General features: G+C 35.7%; 1 long non-coding RNA gene across 1 annotated transcript; it reads right to left on the bottom strand.

The window, feature by feature from the left end:
• Window positions 1-596: 596 nt before the first annotated feature.
• Window positions 597-7,597, bottom strand: LOC140696618 (uncharacterized). Its single transcript, XR_012073121.1, has 2 exons — window positions 7,464-7,597; window positions 597-912 (listed from the first exon to the last, which is right to left on the bottom strand). It is a non-coding gene; the product is annotated as an uncharacterized lncRNA (long non-coding RNA).
• Window positions 7,598-8,000: the final 403 nt, after the last annotated feature.

Below are 8,000 nucleotides of genomic sequence, written 5' to 3'. Positions count from 1 at the left end.
AACTAATGAATCTTTCTTCTGTTGTTTCAAAGGGAGCCTCACACTTTCATGGATGTTTTTGTGTAGTGACAAACACCACCAAGTACAGAGATTGATTTTAATTCTAAGGCAAAATCACCCTGACTAGTCACATAGAAACTTTTGAATGAGAGAAACACATAGTTCTCAAACTCTCATGTGGCTCTGTTTACTGAACATTCATAAATACATCCGATTTGTATATAAGCCCCCAGATAGACATGCATACACAGGCAGGTCACAGTGCCTTGGAAAACCACCCATGTTCTCTTCCTCAGCTATAGTATGTAATACATATGGTTCCTGTCAGTAGCACTCATTTAGAGAGATAAAAATCCTGCAACAGCTAAGTTCAGCCTCTCTCCAGTGGTCCTTTCCTTTGATTTGCAAGATATCAAGTGACTATTCACTAAGCCCTATAATTGCCAACCCTACCCAGTCCTACCTCTAATAGAAGAGGATAGGAATGGCCCATTTAAAAAATCTTGTTCCAGTATATTGTGTACTTAACCTATCTTAATTCTTTCTGGTAGTAGCCTTCTTTGTTAATGTTTTAAAGAAAAGACAATCAAAAGATGTATGTGTTGATTAGCTGCATATAAATATTTGAAAAATAGCTTAGGGACATACAGCATAATTTTCATTGTTAATATACAGTGTTAAATATGTTTGGTAGCATAGTAATAAATGATAGTCATGAGCAGAGGGAAGTTTCTTTCTTGAAAACTTTTTTTTTTTTGCAGCTATGATATGATAGCCTTGTTTTCTTCAAACCTGGCTTGAATTCACTTGAAACATTGTTTTCCTTCTTTTTGGTTCTTCCTGTCTTTAACTTTTCTTCTGCAACGTGAAAATACAAGGCAGATGTCTTCATCTCACTGGAATGCTTTTAACCTTAATGAAGGGTTGTAATAAATCAGTACTTTTCAACCTGCTTTCTATCATCAACACATACATACTTTTAAAGATATTAGTCTCTACAGAGATTATTAGAAATAATTAGGACAAGTTAGAACTTGCAGTTATGAGTTTGCTAACGGACGTATAGTTGCTATTTGTTAACTACCTTTAATATGCAGAAAGTTATCTTGTGCAGATGTCTAGAAATTATAGTTATTGGACAAGATTTTTAAAGCCATCAATAATTTACTTTTATGCTAGAATATGTGTGGGATATATGCATATTTATGTGCACACACAGAAATACATACTTTTAAAGGATTATTGAAGTATAATTGGGTGATTTTTGAAAATTACATGTATAGATGGTATCAATTTGTATCTATAAAATTAAAAGTTGTATTTTCTTGGCCAGGTAAGGTATTGCACTATTTCACATTTTGAATTTTTTATTTACTCAGGATTCACAGATGTCATTGTCTTCAATAAACAAAATTCAGTACTCTCAACTCCTCTCATTAATACACAGAAGAAAAATAACCTGCAACACTGTAGCCCAAAAAGAGGGAGGTAGTATAAATAACCTCATAAAATGTGACCTATTTTAAACGGATGGAATTTGGCGATAGCAAAACAAATTGCTACTTTCCAAGATTGCATGAATTAAGATGCAGCTAGGATTAATGCTAAAACCCTCAGCTAACAATGACTGAATCTGAAGATGTGATAGATTTGTATAAGCTTCCCAGTGCACTAAGCTAAGATAAATTTATCTGATGGTGACATCCATAAGAAAATTTTATAAGGCAGACTAAATACCTATCTTGATTCTCAAATGTTTAAAAAAAGCTGTTCTGACTTCCAATGAATCAAACCTACTCATTCACCTTTCAAGAGGCCATAAAGTTTCATGCATGAAACTCTGGTTGGGAAATTATGAGATTTAGGTTATGGGCCTCCTTCCCCGTAGAGAAGTAGGCCACCCCAATTCTGTGGAATTCTTCTGCCACTTTATGCCTCCCTCTCACCTGGGTCAGGTTATAAAAGCTTTTTTTTGTATATTTGAGTCCACGAAGTGATAGAGTCTGAAAACTCAGTTTCCAGTGTCAGCTCTGCCACTTGGATGACATTAAGAAAATCACTTGCCTTGCCAACCTCAGTTCTGTCATTCACAAAATGAGACTGAATATGTTCTGAGGATGTGTGTGAAATTGCTGTGAACCGATCAGCAATGTGATATTCAGCTTTCCAGGCAGGCTGTGCTAGATTCTGTCAATAATGTTGGTGGCTTGATCTTTATTGACCTGCCTGACCTTCAGCAATTTCTTTCCCTTTCCAATTCCTTTCCAACACAGCATTCATTTTTCTGGTCATATCATTCTTCCAGGAGTTCAGCCCAATTTCTAAAGACTTTCTCTGTAGTTCTAAGGACCATAGTCATTCTAGCTCACTAGAGCAAACCACTGTTGACCACCGATGAGGAGCCGAATCTTGCAGAGTGGGAACCCCAAGCCACCATGTAAAAGACACAAGGAGCAGGGCAGAACTATGAAATAACCCAACAATTTTTTTTATTTGTTAATGTCCTGTCATGCCCTAGAGTATAGTGTTCCAAATGCTAATTTCTATAGAAAATAAATAAAAATAAGGAGCACCCCCCCATCATAAGTCTGTCCGTGGAAAGCACTGTACCCTAAAGACTCAGATTTAGGATAATATTATGCCTCTTTCCTCACCCTGCTTCCCTACCATTTCTCTCTCCTTTGCAACAACCTTACCAAAGTGCAGTAGAGCAAAATGTGAAGCCTGAGGTAGCGATGGAAATGAATGGGCAGGTGACTGACCAACTATCTCAGCACATCCACTGTCCACTAGACATATGGGCAAAGAGGGGCCCTGCTTTTCTGGTATAGAAATAAGAACTCACCAAAACTACTCAAAAGAAAGATCAGAAATGCCTTATTGTGTGACTGTAAATTGGTGCCTTTCTGGAGAAGCAATTGGGCAGTGTATTTTCCAAACACTGGATATCAACAAGTCCAGTTATAGGAATTTATCCTAAGAAAAATAATCATAAATAAATATACCAAGAGTTCACTCAAATGTGTTCATTGCAGCATTGTTTATAATGGTGTCAAACTGGAAACAATTTTAATTTCCAGTGTCATGGTTTGGTTAAGACACGATATAATCACCATTAAAAATGATGCTATCAAAGAATATTTAATAAGATAGATTCTGTGATATAGTAAGTGACAAGAAGAGATTATATTAAAAAGTGTTTGTGTGTGAAATAAATATTGGAAGAATCTATACTAAAATGTTAACAGCATGTATCTCTAAGTTGTAATATTCTGCGTTAGTCATGTATTTCTAGATAGTCTACAATAAATATGAATTACTTTAATGAAAATAGCAAGAGAATAGTTTATATTTTCCAATATTCCAATATTAAATATTGGAAAAAGAGAAGTGTCCTGAAGGAGAGGAAATGGCTTTGTAGAAATCAGATGAATGATTAATTATATAGAAATCTGCATTGTACCTTCATATTTTAAGTGCAATCCAAAATAAAATGCAATTTCTTTGTAGAAAGACTTAATTGTTTCCTCAGGAAAACTGTCTTCAACTTGACAATTTAGCAGCCTATCCATTCACATGTTTTACTTTTATTCTTTTTTTTTCCCCCGAAGTTCAGATTTATAGCACCTGCTGTTGCTTTTAATGTAGTAACTGCACCTAATTTCTACAGCACAGTGAAATTCCACCACTCTTCATCCCACATTTTGCCTTCAGCAACAAGCAGTCTGGGAGACATAAAACCAAGGTATTTTCTAAGGGCAGGTAGCAGACACTTTGACTAAATATGAAATACCAAAGCCACCTCAAGCCAGAAGGGCATTTACTAAAAGGTTGCAAGTAAGCACCAGATAATTTTAAGTTGCTCAGACCTGGCAACTTCCGAAGTTGGAAATAAACCCCTAAGTCAAAGAGGTCTTTGAAAAGAATCATGAACCTTCTTTCACAAAGAACCACAAAATGTCCATCTGGAAAAGATGTGAATCTGACCTTTGAATAAACAGCATGAGATTAAAGAAAAATAATACAGAATTTATTTTCTCTTTCCAAAACCCAACAGGTATTGTAAAAAGATGGTTAAAGGCATGGACCATGGAGCCCCCATCCAAGTATTGCTATATGAACTTAGGAAGGTTTTTTTTCTCTCTCCATGCCTCCAATTTCCTCAGCCATTAAGGGATGCTAAAATGTGCTAATCTCATAGAGTTAAGATAAAAGTTAAATAAAACAATTTCTGTACTTTGCATATGTTTGACATATGGAAAGCAATCTATAAATGTTACTTCTTTTTAATTATGTTATTTTTATAATTTTTCATTTAGTTCAGTCCCATAACCTTTATTGGTTAACAAAGGGACTCATCTTGTTATGACTTCTAAGAAATGAAAGAAATTCTTTGGAAATGTTTAGAAAACAGAGGCTATTCCAAAAATCTATTTCAGATTCATAGATATGAACCCAACTGATTTTTGGCTGCAATCCATAGCTTCCGTTCATAACTACAATTCATAACTTCTCAACTGCTCTTTGCTTCAGATTACATTCCTACATAGCTGTCTATCCTGGAATGCATATATCTGATAGAAACAACTGACTGCCTCTTGAGAGTGGGATAATGTGGGGCAGTCATACATAGCGCTTAAAAAAGCTGCCCTTTAAACAGAAAAGGGCTTGTGTGTTCTTCTGTTTTTCTGAAGCTACTCAATTAGCGATGATTTCTCCATTTCCTGTTAATCTCACTGTAGTCACAGGAATGAACATATCATTAAGGATTCTGAAAATAGTTCCTATGTAGCAGAGAAATCCTACTTAATCTTAATCACTATGCCCACCTTTCCTAATACTTCATCAAATCACCATCACCTAAAGGAACAATTAACATCTTCAAATGTCCTGAGTTCTGCTCCACTGAGCACAGTATAGGTTGTAACAATTATGATGTGCACACTGAATCATGCACTCTGTTAAGCATCCTTCCTGAGAGTCAAAAAAGTAGCTGTGATTTTGACATTATGCCCATCACTTGTACTTGAACGTGTAAATCCATGCTATGACCACTAGACTCCAAATACTATCATTAGCATCTATTATCATAGCAAAGAGAAATATCAGTAAGCCAAATAACACAATAAATGGATTCTATTTTTGAACATGCAAAAAGTAAAAGGCAATTTACCACTAACAAAACTAGCTTCTGCAAAACATTAATGGGCCCATCAATCCATTAACTAATTGTCCAAGTATGACAGACACTCAGGCACATAGGGTGCACTGAAACAATTCCAATTTTCTTCATTTAAAAAAATGCTCCCATGACACACTTTTTTAAAGAATATACCTCCACTGCAAAGGCTCTAAGGAAATAAATGGTGTCAGAGTTTTTAAAATTAATTAACATATATTTGGGTTATATTTTAAGGATGAGACATGTATAGTCAACATAACATAAAACAAATAATGCTGAAACGAATACCCTTACAGACCACATGAATGCAAAGAATTATCTACTACTGTTGTCAAAATCTAACGGTGGAACTGGGGCAAAGGAGCAAAAGACCAAGGTCCAAGAGGTTCAGAGAAGAAGGTCTTAGAATTAGGCTTCATGAGAACAGGAGCATTTGTGTTTTCTTTTCTGCTGTCGTACAGAGTTAAGTATTCAATGCTTGTTGGATGGATGGATGAATGAAGAAAACTTTAAAGATAATAGTACAAGCACCCTGTATATTACTTACATGGGTGGCTGTGTAGCTGTGCATGCACTATTCTAACAGCTGCAGGTGAACACTGGCACCCTGAGTAAGCAAACTTGGTAAGCACAGCTCTGCCAAGTGGTATCCCAACAAGCCTTACTTCTGCCAAGCACGATCATTTAGCAACAAAGTGGAGGGACTGCTTACGTAATCCCTGGCTTTGTTTCTTCTGGCCCTTAGGGTATCTTGGCCACTACCTAGGAATTATACAAAAAGCAAAATTCTGCTGCCTAAGTTAGCAATGAATGTATGTCAACAGGAAAAAAAAATTTACTCCTTAAATAAATCACAAAATTGGATCAAGACCTTGAAAAGGTTAAAGTTTCAGTGTAAATGGCAACTGTCCAAACAATTCTACATTCTTAAGTATACTTGAGAAAGATCTTTTGTGAAATGGAACACTAGGAAATTGTAGCTTTAAAAAGGGAATGAAAGGATTCTGGTATAGTCTCACCATAAAGCCCACATATTTGGGGTGCTTTCTTGAAAGAGTTTGACAAGACAGTCTATTTCTGAAATATATAAATATATATATATATACATACATATATATAAATATGTAAAATGTTAACCATGAGTCTTATCATTGCTGTGGTATATTCTTGATGGCTCCATTATTTCCTGGTATTTAAAGAGTAATACCATGAACATGAGCTGGAGAGATGGTTTCATATGTTCTTTGTGGCCTGGTGTCATTATTTGATACATGTATCAAAAACAAGGCTTTGGTTTTCATGCTAGATCACATGCACTATAACAGAATTAAAAAGGAAACACCAGATTTTCAGAATTTGGATTATAGTGAAAGTTATAATTCCACTCCAGGCAAAGTTTTGCTTTTTTGTTCTTGTCTATCTGAGGGGGGGTGTGCGCGTGCGTGCGTGTGTGTTTTTGTTTGTTTGTTTGTTTGTTTGTTTGTTTGTTTCTGGCTACAAGGCTCCTGATATATAAAATATTTTTAAAATATGATTTTATCAACTACCTCCATCAAAATAGTTCACCAGCCATCACTGGAATCAAGGCTTAATATTTTGAAGGTTTTCTATCTTAAGTCTTTGATACAATGATTTTCAAGGAATTGCTACATGACCTTCATTATACGAAGACCTGTTAAAGATGCAAAAGAAATACACTGTATAGTTTTCACTAGATGAAATAAGTAAAGAGTGTTGTAAAACCAGGAGCCAAGTGCTAAAATGTATATACCATGAGCTGTGCATAGGAAATAAGGCAGATAAGGGTTGTGTGGAGGACCAGGCAGGCATTGATGGAGGGAGCCAGAGTTGAGAAGTGGTGTGAAAAAGGAGGAGAGAAGAGAGTATTTGGGGCATTGAACTGTATATGCAGAAATGTGGAAGTGGGAAAATCAAACAAAATAAACTGGAGTATAATTTTCTTTTTGGAAATTCCAGGATGACCTATTAGCTAGCATTTTTTGAATATTTATTAAGGACCAAGTTGACTTGTCTTATTTAATTTAAGCCTAACAAAAAAGAGGTAAGATACTATTATTATACCCATTTGCCAGATTAGGAAACAGAGATTTGAGTGCAAGTAACTCTGTTACAAAGCTGGTAAGCAATGAAATCAGAAGTGAACCCAGGCAATACAGCCCCTAACCTACATTTGATATATTACATTGATTCATAGGGTTCTATATGCAGTTTTACAGGTTAGGGAGATAGACAGACTTAACCTAATGTTAGTGATACAAACCTCACAGTGGACAAACTATCTAGAGACTGGAGACAGTATTTCCAGGACTCTGAAATACTCTAGGCCCTGAAGACAATCGTTAACTGGATTCTCCATTTTATAAAATGTGCACGTGTTCACCAACGATGCAGCTCTGATAGCTCTTTGATCATAGAATCTTCTGTTACCACGGAATTCAAGGAAGACATTCCAGTTCTACACAAGAAGTCAGCCAAAGAAGTCAAACCCTGGGCAATTCACCTAACTTTTCTTGATCTCAGTTTCTTCATCTTAAATGAGGGAGAAGGACTTGGTGATCTCGAGGGTCCATTTAAAAATTCTCCTAGCATTTTATAAATGTCACTAACAATTTCAGACAAACTTTAGAATTCCAGAAATGGAAATGTCAGCTGAATAATGAGTAGCAGACGCCATGTGTAAGTTCTGTCATGATCATTCTTATAAAATAAGCCTTGTTTGTTTCATTAGCAACACAGGAAGGTGAGTACCCCAAAGACTTCCTTTAACAACTTGAAAGTCTTTATCATTAAACAAAAG

Source organism: Vicugna pacos, chromosome 5 (genome assembly GCF_048564905.1).
Source record: "Vicugna pacos chromosome 5, VicPac4, whole genome shotgun sequence".
NCBI lineage: Eukaryota > Metazoa > Chordata > Mammalia > Artiodactyla > Camelidae > Vicugna > Vicugna pacos.
This window is presented reverse-complemented; position numbering and strand designations above follow the sequence as displayed.